The sequence below is a fragment of the Rhineura floridana genome, chromosome 10 (assembly GCF_030035675.1).
Source record: "Rhineura floridana isolate rRhiFlo1 chromosome 10, rRhiFlo1.hap2, whole genome shotgun sequence".
Lineage (NCBI taxonomy): Eukaryota > Metazoa > Chordata > Lepidosauria > Squamata > Rhineuridae > Rhineura > Rhineura floridana.
The window spans coordinates 7331413-7345531 of record NC_084489.1 but is presented as its reverse complement, the minus strand read 5'-3'; the positions used below and the strand labels follow the sequence as shown (position 1 = coordinate 7345531).

Here is a 14119-nt window from a genome sequence, read left to right as displayed (position 1 = left end):
CGACAACTTCTTAGTGCAGTGTTGTCGTGTCTAGCCAAGCTAGTAAAGATGCTGCACCCTGTGTAACCTGTAAGCTTGATTCATGAAGTGCTCTGAACCAAAATCTTTCAATAAACATATTAAAGAAAAGCACAGCTCCTCATTTGTGACTGACTTCAGGGTGTTTGGGCAGGACAGGGAGTTAACAACCTAAAGTCTTTATTTTCTTTCTGCCCTTCCCTAAGCTTGCAATATGGACCAGATTGTTTTTCGGGTGGAATCTAAAACTGAAATACCTAATGCATCATCAAAGCCATGGTCTGGAGCTCACTGCCATTACCAAAGTAGTTCACTTCATGAAGCATTAGAACACAAGGATAGATCACAGGTGAAAGAGGACTGTAGGCAAAGATAAGCTTTGAGTCTGGTATTCCTGGGAATCTCTCAAAAACAGCTGAGACAATTCAACAGATTAAACTTCATATAAATTAACACATTCTCTGGCTGGAGGAAGTGTGAGGGGAAGGTCAGTGCCTTTCTCTTCCCCTGGCCTGGCCCTCACGTCCCCTCCACCAGTAAGGGGGAGCGGATTGGCTGGCGCTATGCACCTCCACTCCAAATGGGCCACCTAGAAATGTGGCTTCCCCACCTAAAAAAGAACGCTGGGTACAGGGCTCAGCTGAATGTGCATAACAATTGGGAATCCAAATCATATATCTGACTATCCACAGGTAACCCTTGCATATGTAGTACTGAATATGTCACAGACAGTGAGGGTGGGCAGTGAGGTGCATAACTTTAGGGGACCCAGCAGTCTGGTCCCACTTCCCTCTGCCTCACACAGTAGTCATATGTGTGGATGACAGATGAATAGGGGTATAAAAATCAATGGAGCGGTCATAGTAACCATTGTCATTGTTATTGTACACCTCCCCCCAAATCCTGACACCACCTGTGCGTAACACTTGTTGAATAAAACTTGTTGAATAAAACACTTGTTGAATAAAACTATTATTCAGTGTGCAGCAATATTATGACTTAACGACTGCCCATTTCTCTCGCCTCCCTCCAGACCAGTGTGGGTTTCTAAGGTAGGGAACAGCAACCCTATCCTCAGTGATGCCATCAGATTCAAGCAACTTCTCTGTTGATTGCTTTTATGACAGTGTGCAGACAATAGGATACACTAGCCACCACTGTGCAAAATGTTTGCCTGGAAGTTAATGTACTTGCTCAGAAGTGTGAGGGAAGTTGTGACTTATTATAGCAGCTCTTATCAGGACTGATGACTTGTGAATGCTGCCCATTCACACCTATATCCCATGCACAGTTGATATAGCATAATTTGTTACCCTTGGTGTAAAGGTGAAACACTCAAGTTAGGTGTCTTTCCTTAACTGTGGATTTACACTGCAGCAACAAAGAACAGAATCAACCTCCAAGTATTATCACAGCATTCTGCCTTTCGCCTTAAAATACAAGCCCTATATTGATTTCTCTCTTACACGTAATAAATTGCAGACAGATGGTGTGAAAAGGCTGCAGCTTAGGTTAGTTCAAGTATCTTCAACACTGGTGACAAGACAGTAACCTCCATTGCATCTAAGAGCAGCAGGTTATCTTAGGAGCCCTGCCCATCAACACTGCACCCCCTTTCAGTATCTGCCACCAGAGGTTGATGTGTCACACTGTCTAATAGTAGGGCTGGCTCTGGCTTTAAAGGGAGAATTAGACAAATTCATGAAGGCTAGATCTTTCTTCAGCTATTAATTACTATAGCTAAATGAAACCTCCTGATTCAGATACTTTATATCAGGTCTGGCGGGCAAACAATGTGGGAGGGCTGCTGCCTTGAAGCCGTACTTGAGGGTTTACTGAAGGCATCTGCCTGGCCACTGTTGTAAAAAAGATGCTGCAGTATTTGCTCTGTTCCAGGAAGGCTTCCCTTCTATTCTTACAGCATTATTATATTATAAGGCAAGTAATATATCTTCATACTTTCTTTACTTAATATATTTTCCCCTTGATCTCTTCTTCTGATATTCTTCATCCTGAATTACTTAGCAAATGCTCAAAAATAAAGAATAGCTCTAGTCTTGAACCACGAGGTTAAATGGCGCTCTTTTACACATGGCAACAAATATTGTATGAGCTTCACTACCACGTGTTTTGAGTTTGGTTACCCTATGATGAATCATTTTATGTTTAAACAGGTCAAATGAACTAATGCCTCATTTTCTGCTTTGGTGTCCTGGAGAGCAGAGACTGGATTGTAGCTTTTGGGGAGCTTAGATCTGGGTAATTGAGGCACAAATTCCAAAATGCAATCTCTTCCCTCAACCACCTGCTTGCAACGCCTTTTGTAGAGCTGCAGCAGAGGGAAAAGAGTAAGCCATTAACACCAAGGAAATGCAGCGTACGTGTTGACTGGTAGGATTTTTAAAGTTGCTTGCTTACAAAAACCACAGATGCTTGCTTCCAAAATCTCTGCATGCCAGTGTAATTTGTGCAGTTCCCAATGTAAGGGCAGAAAGAAAGATCATGACACCATAGATTTTCAGTAATTCTTAAAGTAAGAATGCCAGTTATGGATGAGAAATGTGCAAGCCTTTTAGATTTCAGTAGCCTTTCTGCTGTCTATATACCCTCCTGAGAGCTGTAATTATGCTATCATATCTTTTGTGGTTCATAAACAAAATAAAGGTGATGATGACTATTAGTGAAAGTAGCAGCAGTAATGGTAAAACACAATATTTGAGATGCTTTATTTCAAGTATTTTGTTACAGTGTACAAAGTTAGTTCAAACTAACAATATCTGAAATTCTGTCCTTTCGTCCTAACTGCTTTTGGGCCCTTGCTTAGGTTTACAAGATCACAGTGCTGCAGTGACAGAGAGAGGCCATAGCCCAGTGGTAGAACACTCAGAGGTAGCATACTGAAGGTCCAAGATTCAGTCCCTAGCATTTCTAGTCAAAAACAAGACGAAGTAGCAGGCGGTTCTCTGTCTGAAAACTCAGAAAGCCACTGCCAATCAGAAGAGAGTACTGGGCCAGATGGACAAATGGTCTGATCTGGTATAAGTCAGTTGATGATGTCCCTAAGACAATGGAAGCCACAACTGGCAGATTTCCCATCAGAGTCTAGACCAGGGGTAGGGAAGCTTTTTCAGCGTGAGGACCACATTCTAACATGAGCAACCTTCCAGGGGCCAAATGCCAGTGCTAGGTGTGGCCAGAGCAGACCAACAAATGTAACTCTTATCTTTGTACAGTAGGCTACATTCCAGTCACACAAAATCACGAGGTTTCTGCACACACCCAAAGCTTCTCACCTGGTTCGGTGAAGCCACAATGCTAGCTTACCGACAGAGGGAAGGGCAAGGTGATTATGAGGTCATGTTTGTGTAGACACACCAAAAGGAATGCTGGATTGGCTCTGTCAGTGCACCTGCACACCCCTGACCTCGCTGCTGCCCCCCCTCCTTCCTGGCAAATGCCACTGATGGAAAGCTTACATGTGGCTCTGCCCTGCCAGGTGAACCACTTCTGACACATGCACGCATGGACACACATCTTTCCATCTAGGCAAGCAAGAGGCATTATCACAGTTCAAGGGTACATTCCAGCCAGGCAAAAGCATTAAAGGAGGGCATGAAATAGGTTCAGTGGGGGATGTGGCCTGCAGAAGGGCATGGCCTGGAGATAGTCCTTAGGGACAGAGAGAGAGAGCTGGAGGGCCATATTCGGCCCCCAGGCTTGAGGTTTCCCATCTCTGGTCTAGTCTCAGGTCATAGCACCCAGAAGCTCCCTTAATTTCCTAGTCCTCAGCCTTCTAGATCTTCCTTGTCTGCCCATTTCTTTCCTGCCAATAGTCTACAACCTAATTTTCCATTTTGGCTGAGGTCCTTCTTTTTCCTTGATTCTTATTTTTTTTCCCCTCAACTACATGGCTCTACCCCTTGTTGTTTTGTTAGGTTAGACCATTGTGGGCCACTGCCTACCTCGTAGGGTTGCCAGGTTCATGGCCTGAGACTGATCCTGTATCTTTAGGAGAAGAGAAAGTCAGCCCGGCCTCCAAGAGGTCTTCTGTATCTTTAAAAGTTGTGCAGGGGGAAGGGAGAATTCCACCTTGTGGTTTTTCCTATTACAGGGTTGCAAGAACACCTGCACTTGGCTGACTTTGTCTTCTCCTAAAGATACAGAATCAGTCTCAGGCCCTGAACCTGGCAACCCTACCTACCTGCCTTGTCCCATTTCCTTTAGTCACCTTAGTACTGTTCTTCCCCACCCACATAGAATAAAGCCCTTCCTTATTTTAAGCACTATCAAGTTTCTTCTGAGCCCTGTTTTCTGATTAGCCCATTCTTGCCTCAGTTCACTCTCTGCTCTGCCGTTTTCGTCAATCCTTCCTCTTCCCTTTCATTTTCTGTTTCTTCAGGTTTCTCTTTCTCAGTTTATTGCCTTCACCACCACCCCACTTCTGAGATTCCTGCCCTTTCCTGTGTCCCCAAACCACCTCCCAATCCTCAGCTTGGCCCAATGCAAAGTTGTAATCTCTGCCAAGTGGATAACTTTCTCTTCCTCAGAGAACTCGGCCTGAAAACTGCTCAGTTTCCTGAGCAAAGGAACATTCCATGCGGCTCAGCCAATCAGTGCCAAAGGGTTATCTGTCACAACTGCAATACAATATAGATAGAAGAAAATGATTCCTGGTCTATTTTGAGTGAATGCACTTTGACAACAGGTAGGTTTTTCAGTTTAGTGCCTGAACTGGGGACATAGCTTACTAACGGAGTGTATTCCTTGCATACAGAAGGTTCCAAATCCGGTCCATGGCATCACCATTCAGAAGAATATCAAGCAGAAGGGCTAGGAAAAACCTTTGCTGGAAGCCTTGGAAGACTGCTGCCAGTCAGAGAAGTTGTACTTAGCTAGATGAGCCAATGGTCTGACTCAGTATTAGGAAGCTTTATATATTAATCAGTTAGGTTGTTTTCTGTAAACCTCTGTATCCAGTCTGTGAATGCATGTTGCCATTTAGATAAGTGGGATCACTCTATTGGTAGGGGCTAACTTCATAGTGTGCACAAACAAGAATAACTATGCTCAGATGCCATTCTTAAAAATGAATAACAGTTTGGAAAGAAGATTTTAGAGTGAAGTGGTATAGCATAGTAGGAACCTTTTGGAGGGAAAGGCACAGAGGGGCAATTTAGAATAATGGCTGGCAGAGAAAGACTAAGGACCCATCTCCTCACTCTCTTTCGGTTCTTAGTTCTCCTCTCTCAAAGGTGCTTTTCATTTTTTAAAAAATGGAAGAAGCAATTCTATACACATGAAGGGCACCTGATGCTGCATGGGCCTTTGAGGTGTATGGAGAACTGTGCTTGATCAGGAATGCTGTGGTGCATTGGAGTCAAGGGGTGTTTGAACTGAGGTGCGATTATGATGTTTATACATCAGCTGTAGATTCCCCCCCCATTTACAGTGAACCTCATTTACAAAGAGCAGTTGTGCTATTTATAACAGCTTTCTATGGGCCTATAGAAGCTTAAGATAGAAAATCTGGGGATATGTTTACCCAGATAGATTAATATTTTATGCAAATTGAAATGAGCTTGCTGCCAAGTACAATAATTGCTAACCTCTGCTTGTTCTCCAGTGCATAGTTAGGCATCTTGAAAACAAAAGGAAGCTGGAGGCAAAAAGACTCAACAGAGGGAAATGTAAAACTAGTGCATTTTCACATGGAAACCATTTTTAAAAGTAGGCTATGCAAATTACTGTAGCACTGGGGCTGGAATTACTTTGGTCAAGATGGGGTACAGGCTGTTGTAATTTAGCACTCTGATAACACACTTGTGTAGCCATACACTATGTAGAATGAAAGAAGGAGATGTTATACATTCCTCACATTATATTACATATGGTTTTTGTTTTCCTGCACTGTAAATAAACTTCATTTTATTTTTATTTTAAACATGATAAATACAGTGTTTATTCCTTCTCATTCCTTCTTTGTATTCCAGAGCAATAAGAAATGTACTGAGCATTGGATGACCTCAATTTCAGCCTTCCATCTTCATAAATGTTTGATGTGATATGACATCATGAAAAATGTGGGAAGCATTGAATGTGGGAAGAAGTGCTTATTGTGGTTGCAGATATGTCTTTCATAATTATCTGTAGACTCTGAAGATTGAATGCCTTGACATCACAGCACTTAATACTCTTGGGGTGGACTGCCTCCCCAGTACGTGTTTAACATGTCCATGTATAAACTGCTAATCAAAAATATCAAAATTTTGCAAAATAAAAGGCAAAGTTTGCAATCAGTAAAATATTTTAATATAATACATAACAAATATGTTTACTCTGTACAATTTAGTCTTGCTTTTGAACTGGAGGTGTCTGGGGGTGAGTAAGTGAAGGATTTTAGATTATGTGACAACATTCAATGGGTTTTATTGTCCTAAATGGTAATGGTACACCCTGAGAATGTAGATTTTGTCTGTGTTCCATATCAAATAGAGCTGCACTTGAAATTCTGCTTACTGCTTTGACTGCAAATCTGCTGCAAATAAGTATGAAACACAGAACTTTGCATCTCAATTATTGCCTTATTCACATTCAGTTGTTTATACACCATAACACAAGTTTATTTGTGTCTGCTTAAGCTTTGTTGAGTGTTTAATTTAACCATTGTACAGTTCAGAGGTCTTATTTTTGTTCATACCTCTAGGACGCTTTCCATTTAATAAAATAGCCTTTCTCACCTTAGAAGAATTAACCACTGGGGATCATTTCAGACCCAAATGCCATCCCTCTATAGTTTATTACAGTATTTATTGCACTTGGTTGCACTTAGTTCCCATTAAATGCAATTATACTTAAGTAATAATCATTTTTTCACATACGTTTTAATGGGAAGTAACTGTAACTAACTTAGGCTGGATTTAACCCATTATATATTTATATCCTGGTCTGACAAGGGAAGCACAGTAGTCTCCTGTCCAAGGGCTGGATCAGGTCCACATCTGCTTAGCTTTAGCAATAATACAGCATCAGATATTCCCAATGATCTCTGCTATAGTTATTTTTTAAAATTAAACTGTCCTATGTATGTCACAAAAACCCTAAATGATTCTAATGTTATAAAGTTTCCTCAGAAGTAAGCCCCGTTGATTTCAGTGGGACTTACTCCCAGGTGAGTTGGTATAGGACTGCAGCCTCAATTAGTGTCTAGTTGGACCTAACCTATGATCAGTAAATGTCCAGACCAGAACAGCTCCACCAGCCTCTACTTGCAGAGTGAGGCTAGTGTCACTCCACCGTTGCAGAGCTCTCCATTCCACTGAAAGTAAGGTGGCCAGAAGTACTACTGGCAGCCCCTGGAAAGCCCCAAAACAGGACATAGTGGGGAAGGGGCTTAGCTGGCCCAGGATCTGCTAGATCTTGAGCCAGTCCCACTTCCATTAACTGAGGCATTGGGCCTGATCTAGGCTACATTGTTACTACAGTACCAGACCTTAATAGGTCGGAGCAGGCTTTTGCCTGCTTCCCACCTACCTCCCTGGCTGCTGTGAGCCAAGGGGCTGCAAATACAGCAAACTATGCCACATCCTCACACTGCACTGCTGCTTGGCCAGGATTTGGATTGCTCTGTAATTGGTTTAAAGGTGGATAGCTAATCAACAAAACATATTTTATCAGTTAAGAACAACCAGAGTTCCTATATGTTGTGCTAAACAGCTCATATAGATATTCACTAATAGGCAAAAAACCTTGCGGTTTAAGAATGTACCTATAGCCCACAGCTAGTTCTATCAAACTGTAAAAAGAAGGGAAATTGGGCAGCTATAGTGAATGCACCAGGGGAGCAGGAGACCTGACCTCTCTGAGATATTATACTGCCCTACAAATTGGTCAAAATGCAAACACCATTTGGGTTGGTCTTTCACAGTCCAATCCACTTGCTGTGTAGCTTGGAAGAATTTGGTAACATGTGCCTCTGAGCATATGATGAGTGGTGGCAAAACCTGCAATCAGCCCAAATAACAGAAACAAGACGTGTGCTGTGCTGATCTTGTTTTAGCAGGGAGGAAGCAACATTATTAAGACAGTTGATATAGATCAGATGGTCACTTTGAATATGTCTGATTTCCTTTGCAATTTTAGTGACGTTTCCTATAGGAAATCATTTTCTTTTGTTTCTATTTCTGTGAATGTGTGAAGTACAGCAACATTTTGCAAAATTTACACTAAAAAAACTCCAAACATAATTGTGGAATAAGGGCACTGCCTTCTGCAGAGTAGTCTTCAGTGGACCTCAGGAGTGTCTCAATTTGCACAAGATAAAACAGTGGGAGGTGAAATATATTCTAGCAAAATTCTAGGTGTGCTCTATGTTTTTGACTGTGCCCACCTTGCCTTAAATGAAATGGTTTAAACATAGCAGGCTGAAAACATCATCCTCTTTTTTCCAACAGCTAGAGTCATTGCTGAAGCAGCAACATATTGGAATCAGTCTGATTTTACATCAAACTGCAGGTCCAAATTCCACTGTTAATGCACCCAAAATAGAAATAGGACATAACCTCCAATTTGAAACACAAAAGGCTGTGTTCACCATCATATGACACTGACCAATAAAAAGGCTTTGAAATTAATAAAAATAAATTTGACACAGATTTCTGGGATGAACAGTGAGGGAAATAAAATTTTCTAGTTCACATTCTCTGTAGAAACATTAATAACACAGATAAGAACCAAAGTAAGAAGAACACCAACAAACATACAAAAATATAATTCTCTATCTTTCGAGATGGCAGATGTTGCCACCACTCACCATATGCTCAGAGGCACATGTTACCAAATTCTTCCAAGCTACACAGCAAGTGGATTGGACTGTGAAAGACCAACCCAAATGGTGTTTGCATTTTGACCAATTTGTAGGGCAGTCCAATATCTCAGAGAGGAGGTCAGGTCTCCTGCTTCCCTGGTGCATTCACTATAGCTGCCCAATTTCCCTGCTTTTTAAAGTTTGAAAGAAATATCTGTGGGCTATAGGGACGTTCTTAAACCGCAAGGTTTTTTGCCTATTAGTGAATAAAATTATATTCCACCCTGTTCTCTACCAATAATGGTAGAACACGTCGTGCTATTTATTTCACTAGAAAGTTATAGACTGCGAGAAATGGGCAACTTTATCAACATGAGTGTTATTTATAAGCCCTTAACCAAGAAGAACACAAGATTGTTTGTCATGCGGGCACATACGCTATAAGGAATCACACCGGGGGAAAAACATTTGCTATTTATCCACTGCTACCACCCTATCACCTGCACTCAGAAGATGCTGTGTTTTCTTCTTCTGTCAGCATCTGACTTTAAGATGTTTCCTAAGCCATTTATGAATTTTTATAATCAGGCAAGCATTGGCTATATTTTATTAATTCCCAAATAATACTCTTAGTAGTGCACATGTCGCCTGGTGCTTGAGAAGCAGATGAGAGTGACAACATTACTGCTAATAATAGGGATGTGGCCAAGAATCTTTTCGCCTACAGCAGGAACAACACTAGTCTCAATTTGTCTATACACAGCAGGGCCATCTATTCATTACTAACACTTCTACATCTTGTTTACCAACTGAGGACTACTGAATACACCTTTTGGAATGAAGCTACATGAGGTGGAGATTGAAAGTTTAGCATTTATTTATTTGACAATATTTTTATGGTGCTCTATAGAGTGGCTTACAAATGTCAATAAGTCAGTCCCTACCCTCAGGCTTACAATCTAAAGCAAGAACCACAAAAGAAAAAAGGATTGTGAGTGAGGAAGAGAAAAGAAGAGCCATACCCTAGCTCATATTTATAGTACCGTGTACATGCACCTCAGCTATGTCTAACAAGACTTCCCTCTAAACTGGGCTTATGTTTCTATTTCTATTTTTCCTTTTGAGTCTTAGGAGACACTGCTTAATGTAATGGCTAACGCACATTTCTCACAAACAGCAGATGAGGAGGTATGCCTATTTCTTGGCTACAGCATTGCAGGCTGCAGATGAGAGCTCACATGACTGCATGCTCCTCCATGTATATTTATTTGTTTTATTTATTTAAAATATTTCTATCCCACCTTTCTACCCTATAATAGGGCACTCAGGGCGGCTTACAAAAATAAAATGAGACGTACATAATAAAATTGTAAGCAGTAAAATCACAAAAAACATTAAAATAAATCAAAATACATAAAATACAATTAAAATACATAAAATACTATATTATATATATATATATATGCACACATATATACATATGTATAGGGATTGTGAGCTGGGCAGCTTGGTATCAACTACATCTGATATGGAGGCTGCGACCCTACCTTCCTGTCCATCTACTCCCACGGGTGATACATGCCCTGGTCTCCTCCTGCTTAGACTACTGTAATGCACTCTACGTGGGGCTACCCTTGAAAACGGTCTGGAAATTACAGCTGATACAGAATGCGGCGGCACGTCTGATTAAGAACAGCCATCGCCGTGATCATATCACTCCGGTGTTAGTAGATCTACACTGGCTACCAGTTGCTTACCGAGCCCAATTCAAGGTGTTGGTGTTGACCTTTAATGCCCTATACATTTTCGGCCCAGTTTATCTGAAGGAGCACCTCCAGCATCATCAGTTATGCCGCCTGACGAGATCAGCCACACAAGACCTTCTCTCAGTCCCACCAGTTAAAACTGCTAGACTGGTGCAGACCAGAGAGAGAGCATTTTCAATTGTGGCTCCCACCCTCTGGAATTCCCTGCCTTCTGACCTTCGCCATGCCCCCTCCCTGATGGGGTTCCGCCGGGCCTTGAAGACCTGGCTATTCAGGCAGGCTTACAGGGTCTCTGGAGTGGATTAATTTTTATGCTGCTATTAACTGGAAGGGGTTTTTTTAGATTACTCATTGATTGTGGTTTTATATTGTATTTTATTGTGTAATGTACATTGCCTAGAGTGGCCGTGCGACTCATAAATAAAATTTTGTTATTATTATTATTATTATTATTATTATTATTATTATTATTATTATTATTATTATTGGTACTAAAGGGACGGGGTAAAATTTAACATAGAAGGCATAAAATCAGTGTCAGGCTCTACCTTCAATCCCTCCCAAAGGCTCTCTGGAATAAGATCGTTTTCAGAAGTTACCGGAAAACCAACAGGAGCAGAGTGAACTTCTTGGGGTAGAGTATTCCAGAGCTTGGGGGGCACAGCTGAAAAAGCTCTCTCCCGCGTGCCTGTCAATCTAACATCTTTCACTCCAGGCATGCAGAGGAGACCAGAGGCAGATGATCTAAATCCCGGACAGGTACATATGGGCGTAAGCGGTCCCTCAGGTACATTGGTCCAAGGCCGTTTAGGGCTTTAAAGATCAGAACCAGCACTTTGAACTGGGCCCGGAAACAAATTGGGAGCCAGTGGAGTTGATAAAGCACAGGGGTGATATGCTCCCTGCGCCATGCTCCAGTTAACATTCTGGCTGATGCATTTTGAACCAACTGCAATTTCCGAACTGTTTTCAAAGGCAACCCCACATAGAGTGCATTACAGTAATCAAGCCTCGGTGTCACCAATGCATGTATCACTGTGGCCACGTCAACTGCCTCCAGGAACGGATGCAGCTGGTAGATCAGTTTGAGCTGGCCAAAAGCACTCCTGACTACCGCAGCCACCTGATATTCAAGCAGCAGGGCAGGATCCAGGAGGATCCCCTAACTGCGGACCTGCTCCTTCAAGGGGAGTGCAACCCCATCCACAACAGGTTGCAACCCCATCCCTGATGCAGTTTTTGCCTTGACCAGCAGTACTTCCGTCTTGTCTGGATTAATTTTCAGTTTGTTAGCCCACATCCAGATCTGTTGTTCCTTTTGGCCAGTAATGAATGCTGTGAGCCTGGCTACTTGTTGATACAGATGCATGGTGGGAATAGTAATTTTCTTGGCTATCTTGCCCAGGGTTAATCTTGGTTATGCTTGTGGGTGTGTCTTTATACTTTTTTTGTTTTTAAGATAAGCCTGTCAGAGGATCTGGAGAACTTATTTAAAAATCCTCTCCTCTGCCACTGGCTTATCGTGTGATGATGGGTACATTACTCTGGTACACTTTCAATCAACGGGGTACCAATTGAAACTAGTCATGCTTACAGCAGAAATGAAACAATAGTCATGTAACATTTTAAATGCTAGTAAATGTATTATTGCACAACCTTTAATGAGTTGTTATTTGCCCATCCTGGGACCTTTGGGTGAAGGGTGGGTAAATAACAACCACCACCCATTTTTAAAATACAGCATTAAAAACAACCTAAAATCACAAAATAGAGTGGGTCCTAAGGCCAGTGTACAGAGTTGCGTCTCCAGCATTTACCTAAAACTGTACAATGAAGTTACCAGATGCACGTTGGTAGGGAGGGAATTCCACAACTTAGGGGCAACCATAGAGAATGCCCTCTCCTGGGCTACCCCCCCCCCAAGCTTCTCAGGGTGGCAGAACTACCAAAAGGACCCTGTCTGCTGATCTCAACCCCCCAGAGGATCTGTAGGGAAGGAGGAGATCTTTCAGATATTTGGGATCTAAGTCTTTTACAGTTTTAAACATTAATGTGAGCACCTTGAATTGGGCCCAGAAACGAACTGGTAACCAATGCAGCTGTTTTAAAACAGAGATTATATGAGATCTAAAGGGAACCCCAGCCAGTAATCTGGCTGATGCATTTTGGACCAGCTGAAGTTTCTGAGATCTTCAAGGGCAGCCCCACATAGACCACATTGCAATGATCCAATCTGGAAGTTTGTGGCCAAGTCATCTCTGATTTTCCAGCCAGAGCTGGAAAAAGGCACTCCTAGCCACTGAGGCCACCTGAGCCTCCAGTGACATCATTGGATCCAGGAGGACACCCAAGCTGCAGATCTGCTCCTTCCAGGGGAGTGCAATCCCATCCAGAACAGACTGTCTCCCCAGATATGAGAAGTCTGGACACGTAACCTATCTGTCTTTTCAGGATTTAGCCTCAATTTATTGACCTACATACATCCCATTACCACCTCCAAGCACTGGTCCAGCACCTCAACTACCTCTCCTAGTTCAGACAGAACAGAGATATCGATGACACCTCACTCCAGATCTCCTGATAACAGCTCCCAGTGGTTTCATATAGATGTTAAATAGCATGGGAGACAAGACGGAACCCTGTGAAACTCCACAGGACAGCTCCCATTGTGCTGAACAGTACCCTCCCATAACTACTTTTTGGAAGTGGCCCTGGAGATAGGAGTGGAACCATTGAAGCACAGTGCCCCCAACCCCCACCTCCCTGAGATGCTCCAAAAGGATACTGGTCAACAATATCAAAAACCACCGAGATATCAAAGAGAACAAGCAGGGTCACACTCCTCTATGTCTTTCCCATCAGATGTCATCAACCAGGGCGACCAAGGCAGTTTCAGTACCATGGCCAGGGCTGAAGCCAGACTGGAATGGATCCCAGTAATCAGTTTCCTCCAAGCATGCTTGAAGCTGGACAACCCCCACCTTCTTGAGCACCTTGCCCTAAAAGGGAATATTTGTCACTGCATCTGATGAAGTGGAAATTAGCCCAAAAAAGGTTTTGCTATAATATATGTGTGAGTAAGTGTTGGTACTATTGTTTTTGTTGTTTTGCTCAGTTACACTGTGGTCTAATTTACAGGGTTGATTATTTATTTTTATTTTATTTATTTCAACAATTTATATACTACTTAGTTACAGTCATATCTAAGCAGTTTACAGAAGACTGAATACAATGGAACTAAAATGAGTTAGTACTATAAAATCAAAATTCAATTAAAAATCAATTTTAAAACCTGGAATAAAGAAGTCTTCAGAAGGATTGTTGTGAGGATAAAAGATGATAAAACACTTTGGCAAATTTAAAATGCTATGACAAGAAGCAGGATGGTGCCAGGGATGGTTCAGATGAGAAACCAGTGGGCAGAGTCTATATGTAGTATGAGGGCATGGGTTGCACAACACACCCAGGCAAGCCTGTCCCAGCAAGCAGCCACATATTGGATTTGCTGGGGACCTATATGACAAGTTCAACG

The 14119-nt window shown here is 42.1% G+C and overlaps 1 long non-coding RNA gene across 1 annotated transcript; it reads left to right on the top strand.

Annotated features, from left to right (window-relative positions):
* Positions 1-4199: 4199 nt before the first annotated feature.
* On the top strand, positions 4200-6858 carry LOC133365188 (uncharacterized). The gene is made up of 2 exons (XR_009758122.1): positions 4200-4723; positions 6009-6858. It is a non-coding gene; the product is annotated as an uncharacterized LOC133365188 (long non-coding RNA).
* The last annotated feature ends 7261 nt before the right edge of the window (positions 6859-14119 follow it).